Source organism: Marmota marmota, unplaced genomic scaffold (genome assembly GCF_001458135.2).
Source record: "Marmota marmota marmota unplaced genomic scaffold, marMar, whole genome shotgun sequence".
Classification (NCBI taxonomy): Eukaryota; Metazoa; Chordata; class Mammalia; order Rodentia; family Sciuridae; genus Marmota; species Marmota marmota.
The window spans coordinates 12,932,680-12,945,663 of record NW_026000249.1 but is presented as its reverse complement, the minus strand read 5'-3'; positions in this window follow the sequence as shown (position 1 = coordinate 12,945,663).

The window sequence follows — 12,984 nt, the reverse complement described above, 5'->3', positions numbered from 1 at the left end:
GAGACTGCCAGTTGGGTTAAACTCCCTAAACAATTATCCAGGAATATAACAAGAAAGCAGCCCAAGCTGGAATGCCTGGTAGATAGAGGACTGGTTTACCCTTTATACAGTTTAGGCTGGTTTGAATTATTTTCTATCACTTGGCACCACTGGTCCTGATTAGGTATTTCCCACAAGATGGAAGTTACTGCTCATAGGAATATAGGGTGTTTTCTTTGCCTTCCATTGTCACCAGTTCCCATTTTAATCTGCAAGTGAATTAAAACAGCAAGACAATTTTTGCAGATTTTAACTGCAAAATTTACCAAATTTGGGCCTTCCTTCACTTGTTCAGTACTGCTTCTGATTTAAGGCATATTTGTAACACTTATCCTATCTGCTGATGTCCTTAAAAGAGCTGTGACCCCCTCACAGAGGGGAAATCTCGGTCATATCTTATGGGGAAAGAAAGGAGGTCATGACATTTTAGGCAACACTGAGAATCCAGAAAAATGGAATGCAGTATGAGTATCTATTGTTTCAAACTGAAGGGAGCTGTTTCCCTGAAAGGGAAAAAGTTTGCTTTACTACTAAGAATAGCATAAAAGAAACATCAGCCCAGTGCCTTTAGCTGAGAAATGAATTTCATTAGAGTCACAGTTATTGTCTATTGTTCCCATTGGTTGTTCTAGTTGGGCTGAGATCTGATTTTCACTTCAATTCTCACAGTTGTCATTATTACTTCCCTTTGTGTAACTTTTGGGAAAAAGTTCAATGTGAATCAGATTTTGTTTTTAGCTCCCACCAAAGAGAGACTTTTTTTTTTAATACAATGAAAGCAAATACAATTAGATCAAAATACTTACTCACAATGGAGTAACTTTTAGGAGTGTTGGTGAGTCCTCTGCCTTTCATTGTTTCATAATTTGCAATTACATGACTCTTCCCGTCCCTAACTTAGATGGGGTGCACCTGCTGCCCAAACCCTTTGACTTCCTTTAATGCAGGCTTCCTCTTTTTTCCATGATATTTGCAAACCTGAAATTTATTACTGGATGTTTCCCAGTAAAGGGAGCGTGCAAACCTCTCAAACATCAAAGGAACACCACTTCACCACTCCCAGTTTTTTGTTTTGTCCTTAGAGGCTAAGTTTGGAACTTCAACTTTTCTCAGAGATTCCAAGTGACCAAATAGCCTTCCCAAATTTTCACTCTTAAATTCCCCAGATTCTATTTCTGATGTTTAAAACCAATATATATATATATATATTACTGTGGTTAATCACATAACAAAAAAATTACCTTTTTTGGTACTGGAGATTTATTTTTAATTTTTTTTTTTTTAGTTTTCAATGGACCTTTATTTGAGTTATTTATATGCAGTGCTGAGAATCGAACCCAGTGCCTCACATGCTAGGTAAGCACTCTACCACTGAGCTACACCCTCAGCCATTTTTATTTTTTGTTTTGAGTCAGGTCTCACTTAGGGCCTAGTTGCTGAGGCTGACTTTGAACTTGAGATCCTCCTTCCTCAGCCTCCCAAGTGGCAGGGATTACAGGCATTTGCCACTGTACCTGGCCCATCTATACACTTTTTTTGGAGGGGGGGTACCAGCAATTGAACCCAGGGGTGCTTAACCACTAAGCTACATCCCCAGCCCTTTTAAAAAATATTATTTAGAGACAGTATCTCGCTGAGTTGCTTAGGGCCTTGCTAAATTCCTGAGGCTGGGTTTGAACTCATGATCCTCCTGCCTGAGCCTCCCCAGCAGCTGAGATTACAGGTGTACACCACTATGCCCAGCTCTATCTATACATTTTTTAAGTGTATAGTTCAGTATTGTTCAGGCAGTATTTGTCTTTTTCATCTGGCATATTTTATTTAACATCATATTCTCAAGGTTCACTCATGTTGTAGCATGGGTTAGGAATTCCTTCCTTTTTAAAGCAGCATAACATTCATAGTACAGATATACCACATTGTGTTTATCCATTCATACAGCAATGGACATTTGGGGTTGTTTCCTCCTCTTGGCTTGTAAATTGTGCCACTATGAACATTGCTGTGCAGATGTCTCTTTGAGACTCTGCTTTCAACTCTTCTGGCTACATACCTAGAAGTGGAATTTCTAGATAATATGGTAGTTGTATTTTTATTTTTTTTGAGGAACCCCTATGCTATTTTCTTCTTTCAGTTTTAACCTAGATATGTAAATTATAATATTTGCAGATTAAGAAGCGTATGTCAAGGAACCAGTAATGTTTTGGGCAGACAAGTAGAAACCAAGTGTGGAGCAGAATCTAAATTTAAAAATGAAGTTAGAGCAATGTTACAGCAGTGAGGCTTTTATTTTGAGATTTGGGCTCTTCAAAATTTAACTTCATTTTCAATCTGTGATTCTCACTTCCTTATAGTGTGTTTGGCCTCTTCTCATTAAGCTTCATTTCCTCCACTAGAATGAATTTTCAGAGATAATGAGGAGTCAGAGATCCACTTTTTCCTTTCTCCAAGCTTTCTTTACTTATTAGGCAGGTAAAATAAAACTAGATAGAAATCAAAGTCCTGAATGCTCACCTTACATTGTTTTTTGTTTTTTGGTGGTGGTTGTTGTTTTGAGGGGTTGCTGAGGATTGAATCTAGTGTCTCTTGCATGCTAAGCAGTTTACCCCTGAGCTACACCCCAGTCAACATCATTTTCTGGGAGGGATTCTTGAGCTGAAACCTAGAGCCTCATGCATGCTAGACAAGTGCTTTAATCACTCAGCTACATCTTCATCCTAACATATTTTTATGGCTGAAATTATGTGCAATTTTTTACAGATCTTGCTATCAAAAAGTTTCACATCAAGCAGCGTTATGCTACATCATTTTTTAAAATTTTGTAGTTGTAGATGGACAGAATGCCTTTATTTAATTTATTTTTTTGTAGTGCTAAGGATCAAATCCAGTGCCTCACACATGCTAGACAAGCTACAGCCCCAGCCCACTGTGCTACATCTTCACACCAAAATACTCTGATTATTTGTCAGAACACACAAAGGGGGTCCAATTTCTTAAAGTATATTTTTGAACATTTTCTTTGTCCAAATGCTTAGCCTAAATGATGGAGGTGAGCAAACCCAGCACGTCGGATATCAGCCATGGACATTTCCTATGTACCACTTTTCCCAAACATCTGAAAGAATGGGAAGATTAAACAGTGTTATTTGATACCCACATTTCTGGAATTTCTGAGGATACATCTGTGGTAGAGGAAAGGTACTAGACTAAAGAGGATAGAATAAGGGCTGTGAACACTGCCTACCTCAAGAAATTCCTGGTCAACATGGTGGCACACACCTGTAATCCCAGCTACTTTGGAGACTGAGGCAGGAAGATGGAAACTTTGAGGCCAGACTCAGTAACTTAACGAGACTGTCTCAAAATAAAAAAATATAAGGGGCTGGGGATGTTGCTCAGTGGTAAAGCACTCCTGGGTTCCACGAAAAGGTGGATGGGGGTGGTAGGGATGTAGCTCTCAGTGATAGAGTGCTTGACTAGCGAGTGTGAAGCCCTGGGTTCAATCTCCAGCACTGCCCCCCCCCAAAAAAATCCTTCTTTTTCCAAGCACTTGCTTTTCTTTTGTAGCAATCCAGAATACAATGGTTCTTAGCATAACTGCACAAGCAAATCACTTGGGGTGATATTTTTTTCCAATTCCTGTATCCAGGTAGCACCCCAAAAGCAATGACATGAGCATTGTTAGGAAGTGGGACCCAGGCATCAGTATATTTGGAAAGTACCCCAAGGTTAAGAATAGCTATGCCTCAGATTAAAAGATTGCTACTGATTTCTGTACCCTATCATAATGATTTTAAATTTACCATTTTTATTAAAGAACAATACATAAACTTTGATTTCAAAGGTGAAGTGTCACATAATCCATGTCATTTATGCTCCAATAAGCATAAGAGCAAAGATTCCTCAAGTATCATTCTCTCTACAAGAAATAAACAAATAGATAAAAATATGCACTACAGGGCTGGGGCTGTAGTTCAGTGGTAGAGTGTTCACCTCATATGTGGAAGGCACTGGGTTTGATCCTCAGCACCACATAAAAATAAAAATAAAAGTATTGTGTCCATCTACAACTAAATATGTATACACACACACACACACACACACACACTACAGGGCTGGGGCTGTGGCTCAGTGGTAGAGCGCTTGCCTTGCACGCATGAGGCACTGAATTCGATCCTCAGCATCACATAAAAAATTAATAAAAATAAAGATATTGTGTCCATCTATAACTAAGAAGATATTTTAAAAATATGCACTACAAATCAGTGTGTCCCCAAATTAATTTCCATGAACAAAATCATTTTTCCATTTTATGACTGTTTGATACCACTGTGGCTTATGTATTTTTTACTATTTTATAGAACTCTATACTTTTCAAAGAGCTGCAGGTTTGCTCTTCCTTGGGGTATCTGTTTATTGGTTCCCACGCAGTTTTGTTTCTAGTGGTTCTACTGAGTATTGAATGCTTGTGACTCATTGGAATGTTTACCTTTTAATTCTTTTTAACAGTCTACCTCCTGGTCTCCTTCTACCTTTGATGTTAACTGGCTAATGTTGTAGTTCATTTCCTGTTGTTTGCAACTTTGGAATTAAATGCACACATGAAGTCAAAGCAAATGAAAGGCCCAGGTCAGTTGTCCTGTTTAGGGCTGCAGCTGTGGTTTTGGAAGGTCCCAGTTCAACAACTGGCTTGTCCTCTCTCCTCTTACCTCCCCCATCCCCCCCACCTCCACCCTGCAATAGAGGCGTATCCTTCGAAGTCAGGGTTATTAAGGTTGGCCTAGTGTTGTCTGTGCCAGTAGTTAGCTTTTCCTGGGCTGAATCATGTATTTTGCTTGGAAAATGTATTTGACAAAATTCAAGTGGAGAATTTGTCTCCATTTATGTAGCATGTAAGGTCCTATCCTTGAATGTCCTTTAACTCCTGAGATTTCAGATATAATAATATGGTACAAGTTTGCTTGTTGATTGCTGGGGGTGGAATGAACAGGAGGTATTATGGGCAATTGTTTTCTTATGTGGCATTTGGAGTCAGAGATACTTGGTTTCAATTTATAACTTAGTTCAAACATCCAAGATCATAAACTTGAACCTTACAAGTTGGTTGTACAGATTGAATAAGATAAAGTTAAGTTATGCAAGTAAATATTTGTTCCTTAATTAGCCACCTATGTAATCACAAATTAGAAAAACATTCTGGTTTTATTAGACTTTTCAGCATTATAAAATAATAGAATTGACCAAGTTTCACCTGATACCCTACTACATGCCAGGCTTGTGCTATACAAGTTATGAGGAAGGAAAAAAAAAAAAACATGATCTGCTAGCAAGCTGTTTAGGACTCAGACAGGAAGAAAGTTACACCCATGTGATCTATTGAGTAATATGAGGCCATCTATAAGCAGGGGCTACATTCTGAACTGGAATGTTCCCTTTGCCTGGGGTGGAGCCTTGAGTTGATGGTTAAAGGACTGAGAACACAGTAGGAATTTGTGGAGTGAGAAATATCACAAACTGCTCAGTGCTTGTCTCTGATTCTCACAGGTCTTGGCTGTGCAGGGAAATCACAACTCTCTTTCCCTTTTTTAGGGTTCCAGCTTGGTCTGAGAATTGAGTTGACATAAAATAGATTAACAGGAGAAGAGTATAGAAGACACAAGGTTTTTTTTTTTTTAATCTACAAATTCAATAGAAGTTTTACTTGACACAGAAGCCCTCATAAGGAAACAAAGCCCCAAAGAAATTGCAAAAATGTATGTGTTTTTGTATTAGGTTGAACAAAGGCAATTGTAGAAAAGTAACTAAATTATGTGGGAATGCTAAAGAAAGGTAATTATTTTAACAAAGTCTGTTTGTACAGATTTTTCCCAGCTTTGACTCCCAGAGGAAGAATGTTTTTTTTCTCCTGATACAGAGGGTGTTTTCATGTGGGTGGTCTATCTCCTGTGTTCAAAAAGAAAAAGGGAGGTTAGAATGTTCTTCTTTCATCTGCTGTTTTTCAGGTGCCTTTAGCTCAAAGTAATCCTTATATCAAAATGGCATATAAAGGGGTGTTATATTCTTCCAAGCATTTTACATCAGGGGTACCCTCCAGGCAAGGAAGATGGCAGCCAATGGCCCCAGGCTATAGCTTCTAGCTGAGCTGTGGTGGTCCAGTGCACCCATCCCTGACCCAAGTCTGCGGGTTGTGGGGGTCACTGAGTGACAGAGAACATTATTATTGCTCATCTTATTAGAACACCAGGCTGATGGTACAGGAGTTCTACAAATCAACAAAAGAAAGGAAAAGGAAGAGTGGGCTAGGCAAAGGTTCTAGCCACTACATGTCATGATACTTGGAATTTTATTTGCTTTCCAGGCAGGAAACTAGAAATCCAAAATGTCCCAGAAAAACAAAACAAAATACAGGAACCAAGCAACCCATAATATAGTCCCCCTGTATTACCTACAGGATTCTGCATTAATGTTACTGTCACACCAACCCCTATATAGATACTTCAAAAAAATGTTCATTATGTTGCTCATCTTTTTCCCCTTGTGCTCAGGGCATTTTCTCTATAATTTCTTATGACACATTTTGTTTTTTTCCTGCTTTTTCTCCTTGCCTTGTCTGTAAGTCATGTGATTCTATTTTGAAATATTCTCTTTTTCTCCTCATCTTCCTTATCTGTTAGACTTTTTACAATGTCTTGTTTTGGACTTTTCTTTTTTGCAGTACTGAGAAGTGAACCCAGGGACACTGAGATACATCCCCAGTCCCTTTTTAGTTTTTTTATTTTATTTTATTTTTATTTTGAGAAAGGGTCTTGCTAAGTTGCTGAGGCTGGCCTTGAACTTGTAATCCTTGTCTCAGCCTTCCCAATAGCTGGAATTACAGATGTGTGTCACTGCGCCTAGCTTGTTTTGGACTTTTTCTAAAAGAAGTCACTAATAATGAATAACTCTTCTGAAAGTTGTTAGGATGTTGTATGCAATGTATGCTGAGAAAAATAGGGCCATCACCCTGATAGTTACACCAGACTTCACTGTTGGAGTACAGTGGGGAGTGCAATAATGATATGATTCCATTTTACAAATAGGAAAAAGTTAGGTATGAATCCAATAGCATCACCAGAACAGCTTTAAAAAGAAGACTTCTATATAAACTTATTAAAAGATAAGTTTTTAGTCAGAAGAAATAATCCCATTCTCAACATTTAAATGATCCTGAAAAATATACAATTCCTTGAATATACATGTGTATATTTTATATTCTGTTTATTTTCAGTATCAAACAGTAAAGGCAAAGGTTTATCTAAGTTCTGACAATACTTCCTTAACAGGAAATGAAACTGCCGATGTTTCATAAAGCAGACAAAGTACCTAATTGATGAAGACATCATGCTGATTCACCATACAAAAACTGTCTTAAATGTCATCAACTGAATATTTATGTATACTTTTAAAATTAAATTACTTTCAAAAATCAAATTGCTTTATAGACAAAGTAATGTAATGGTGTAATCCACATTCAGAATGTATTTTAAGAATTTCTGACTTACATCCTGATTATAAAACATGCAAGTAACAATCATTTGATATTTTTGAGCTGGGGCAGTTGGAGTGGGAAGTGGAAAGAGAAGCACTGGAAAATTTTGACAACAAAGTAATGTCTGGTTATATGTACTACTTTTTACTTTTTGAGAGTTGGCATTTTTAACTGTTTTTTTTTCTTTAATTCAAATAGAAAGTTGCATGCTTTACCCAGTGTCAACGGTTTGGGTGGTATTTGTTTTGTTTTTAAAATAAGTACTTGGTGGGGGCTGGGGTTGTGACTCAGTGGTAGAGTGCTTGCCTAGCATGTATGAGGCACTGGGTTCCATGCTCAGCACCACATAAAAAGATTTAAAAAATATTGTGTCCATCTATGACTGAAAATAAATAAATAAGTACTTGGTTAGCTGATTATTTGGTTTACCTCATAGTCTTAAATTGTAGTTTATAATTCTTGCAATGTATGCTTTATCACTTTGCTCACTTTATACTGCTGACTTTCTCTATTAGAGAAACTGGAAAAATATTAGAATACCCAGACTCTCTCATAATCAAATTATGCCTCCTGATGCATTTCAGCTAACGATGTAGGGGGAAATGCTTGGAGATTACTTTCTTCAGAATTTTTTTTTAAAAAAGGTCAAACTATTTGAGGAAAAGCTTTTTATTTTATTTTATTTTTTTTTTAAACTCTGTGCTTTCCCCTTTTCCCCATGTAGAAAATTGACACAATGGGGCTGAGGGTGTGGCTAAGTTGTAGAACACTTGCCTGGCACATCCAAGTCCCCTTGATTCAATGTCCACCAAAAAGCAAGAAGAGATGAAGGAATGAAGAAATGAAGGAAGGAAGGAAGGAAGGAAGGAAGGAAGGAAGGAAGGATAGAAGAAAGGAAGGAAGGAAGGAAGGGAAAGGAAAGAGAAGGAAGGGANAGGGTTGGGGACATAGCTCAGTGGTAGGATGGTTACCTGGCATGCATGAGGCCCTAGGTTCAATCCCTAACACACCCTTCCAAATAAACAACAACAAAAATAAACCAAACCAATCAACCAAATCAAACTAACTTTAAAAAAGAAATTGTGCAAAATATTAGCCCTCTTCCTACTCATCAAAGAATGGTGAGCCTAAAAGTAACATGATTCCTGCCTTCCTGGATCTTGTGCTCTAGTGGGAAAGATAGATCTTAATCAAATAATTTTACAAGTAAACAGGAAGCCACAACTGGGAAAAGTGCAATGAAGGAGGTATTAGTAGAAGGTACAATAGGAAAAGGTGGATGGGTGGTCTGGGATGTCTCCCTGAGAAAGTAGTGTTTAAGCAGAGAGCCATGAGGAGGGTTGAGGAAGAGTAAGCATTATTTAGGTGAAGGGGAATGAAAATATTCAAAGAAAATCAGACTTTGTTTTTCAATTCAAATAAATCTCACTCCTAGATAAAGCAGTTTGTCACTTGGATAAAATAAGTTGCTATTCCCTTCAAAAAAAAAATTTTTTTTTAACCAGAGCTCTCTTTTCAGATCTTGAGAAAGAAGTGTCCCAAATCTAGGCCAGGATAGAACTTCTGTATCTAATGTAATTTGTAGTCTCTCTAGGGAGGTAATCAACAAATCCTGATAAAACACTTGAGTAACATTTTTCTGCAAAGTTATGGTTACCTCCCAGCTGACTGACTGCTGACATCCTGTACCAATAGTTCACTTATTGTAATCCTTGTATCTCCAGCAGGACAGAGATCTTTGAATTGGCCTGTTCAGGAGCCACTTTGTGGAGTTTGAAAAAAAACCTTGAACCCTGTGTGGTAGCATATACCTGTAATCCCAGCTACTCAGGAGATTGAGACAGGAGAATTTCTTAAGCCTAGGAGTTAGAGACCAGCCTGGAGAATATCAGGAGACCCTGTCTCGAAACATAAACAAACCCTGGTTCATGCTCCTGTGCAATCTCGTTAAAGTCTAGGAGAACTCTTCCCTAGGAACTGTACACTCCTGACATATTCTTAGGTTTAGTTCCTGTGGATTTTTACACCTTGAGGTAGCACACTGTACTAAGATTCAGGGTGGGCAAGAGGTCCACTTTTCTTTAGTCAAGTGACAGAAGGTGAGAAGACAAGAGGAATTGAGCATGACTTCTTCACCTCAGGAGCATTTTCAGGCAAATTGTTCCCAAAAAGAATAGATATGGAAGGAAGTTGAGGTTTAGAACCCGAGTCCCTTAGAACTTAATTCTAAGTTGAAAATTTTGTATACCTCAAGTGGCAAATATTTCCCAGTTTGACTTTGCTGAACTAGATGGCTTCTACATACTGGGGCAGAGACTTATATAAATGACTCTAAAGTGATTTAGAAATCATGTCAAATGATTACTCTGAGGGCTATTGGATTCTACATTCCCTGGGGGCAGCCTCCTACCTCTTTTTGTGTTTCCCTTGTTGGGGCTCAGAAAACAATTCCCCAAAGTAAGGCACTTTGGCATGCTGAGTTGTTTGAACTGAAGGACCTTAGAAGGGCTTCAAGCAAAAATCTCTTTCTGCGTCCTTCTTGCCCTTCTTTCTCACGCTGCTCCCCTTTCTCCCTTAAGACAGGCCACAGAAGCTAGAAATCCCCCTCCCCAGGGTGGGTCATAGAAACCAGAACCTCCATCCCCCAAATCTAGCCAGAAACCTAGAAATATTGCTCTAAATTTTTCCCACCTTTCTGTGTTAGAGCTGGCCATGAAAACATTCTCTGACCTATGTTGTCTGCTTGTAAATCACAAGACTCATTCCAGAAGGGATCTTGCTCTATACTCAGGAGGAAAGAATGCTACAAGGAAAGGTCGAGAAAAAATAAGAACAAACAGGGCTTGCTGGGTTCCCGGTCTCACTCTATTACCATTATTTCATTCTCTTTTTGTCCGTTCACTGTTCTACGTGGCTATTCTTGCTTCATCAAATCTAAGCCTAAAAATAGGCAGTTTTCCCTGGGTCTTTAGGTCTTTAGTTTTTCAAGGCTCATGTACATGTAAAACTGATTAAATAAATTGGTTATGCTTTTCTCTTGTTAACCTGTCTCCTATTATAGGGGTATCAGCTGTGATCCTAATGATGGATGAGGAAAGGTGAAACCCCAAGACCACTCTTCTCAATGGCTCCTTTGAGGAAGATAGGGTAATTATTATTCAGTGGTTATTGTTCCAGAAAGATCATATGGTGCTCATTAAAAATAGAATCTTAAAAGGCAGGTCTTGATGCAGTAGACCAGAAAGAAACAAACTGTTCTGAATTTGCCCCTCCCCCAAGGGTTTGTTTTAAAAGGAAAATCTCAAATAATTATTGCCTAAACCAAAAGATTATATATATATTTCATTGGAAGGAAGGCATATTCTTTAAAACAATACTTTTTATTTTGTCTTTTTATCACTTGCAAATGTCAACTTCATATTTTCACTTCCTCTCTTGGACCAAATCTTAGGAAGATATCATTCTTTCCTACAAGTAATTGGCAGGAAATACCTAGGGTTTAAAAGGTACACTCTGCTTTTTCCCACTGAGTTGCAGTTGGAAAGAATAATAAACTGCATGAAATTCAAACCTAGGACAATACACCCAGAAAAATACTAACACAATAACCTGGGTTGCAAAACTTGTTTAGCAAGTTTCAGCTGGGGGTTAATTAAAACCTGCTTAGAAACCTCTTAAAAGACAGCCTGGAATGTAAACCACATACATGCCACCTAGATTCTTTTTTTTTTTTATATGCTGTCAAATCATATATTTAGGAAATCCGTTGTAAAATTCCTTCAGATAAAGCATACATGTTTCAGAACCTAGATTCTTCCTTCGAGCTTTCTTCTCCCCACTTTCCTGGATTTTGGTGGGAACTTTCCCCCAGAATTCCATGTGGTCTGACTGAGACCATAGTGTCTGTGACTGTGACACAACCCTTTGCCTCCCATCTCAGGAAAGAAAGGAGCAAGAGTACAGTGGGTAGAGCCTCTCAGTACTTGAAAACAACTGCGTTCCTTTTACCTCCTTAAGTGATTTGGCCCCCCTGGGAGGTGGGGTGGGTTTGGGGTGAGAATAGGGGAGTGAAGAGTTGTAAAAAGTTTCCCCAGTAGTTCAAGTTTTAAGTCTCTATGTTTTTTTTTTTTTAAGTTTTTTTAGTTGTAGATGGACACAATACCTTTATTTTTAAGTGATGCCAAGAATCGAACTCAGCGCCTCACATGTGCTAGGCAGGCACTCTACCACTGAGCTATAGCCCCAGCCCCCTCTATGTTCTTTTTTGTTTGTTTGTTTTAGTTTGCTGCTGGGGATTGAACCCAAGATCTTGTACATAGTCCACCACTGAGCTACACCCCAGTATCTAACTTTCCATGTTTTAAGATAAAGAGGAGTTAAGTGACATTGTTTTGCACAGGACAAGAGACCAAAGTGAGATCAAAGGCAAAACAGGAAAAGGTAGAAATGCAGCCTGACATTTGACATGCCTGTAAAAGAATATTGAACTGGTGAAATATTCTCTAACCTTAGCTGTACATTCCCTCAGAAGTTCCTCAGGTTACCGCTATTATTTCTTTTGTCCAGGCTTGTTCAGAGTGATTGTCAGTTAACACCCCGTTGGTGGATAAGAATCTGCGAGATGTGCAGGAAATAAGGCCTGGTATAATTATAACATAATGCCATAACAACATTGCTCAAGACTACCTCGGTACAACATGCCAGAGTACATAATGACCATCACGCTGACAGGCATTTGGATGACGATTAGTGCTGGATCTCATCTGGGAATCAGGCTGCAAGCCAGAGAAACTGGAAAATGATTTTTGATTTTTAACTCCTTGGAGGCTCATGTGGAAAATTTAGGAGAGCAAAATTTTTGTTTCTACTAAGTGAACTCAGGTATAGTTAAAGGAAGAGAAAATGAAATGGGATAGTTCCTGAGCCATTTGCCTTGCCTTGAAGCTGGTCTTTCATGGAAAAGCTGAATTTTTCCTGCAGAGCTGGCTGAGAAGTGTTGTGGTAGGGAGCTAACACTAGGAAGCCCACATTCCTCCTTGGTTCCTCTAAGTTCATCTAAGTGCAGGCAAAACCTTTTCAGGTTTCAAAGAAATAGTCTCAGTCCTAAAGTGTCAGTATTTTTTAATGACAAAAGGCCACTAAGTAAGGGCTGGGGTTGTGGCTCAGTGGTAGAGCTCTCACCTAGCATGTGCAAGGTGCTGGGTTCGATCCTCAGCACCACATAAATAAATAAAATAAAGCTATTGTGTCTAACTACAACTTAAAAAACATATATATATATATATATATATATATTTAATATATAATATATTATATATAATATATATTATATAAAATATATAATATATAATATATCTAATAAGTAAATAAAATAAAGCTATTGTGTCTAACTACAACTTAAAACACACACACACACA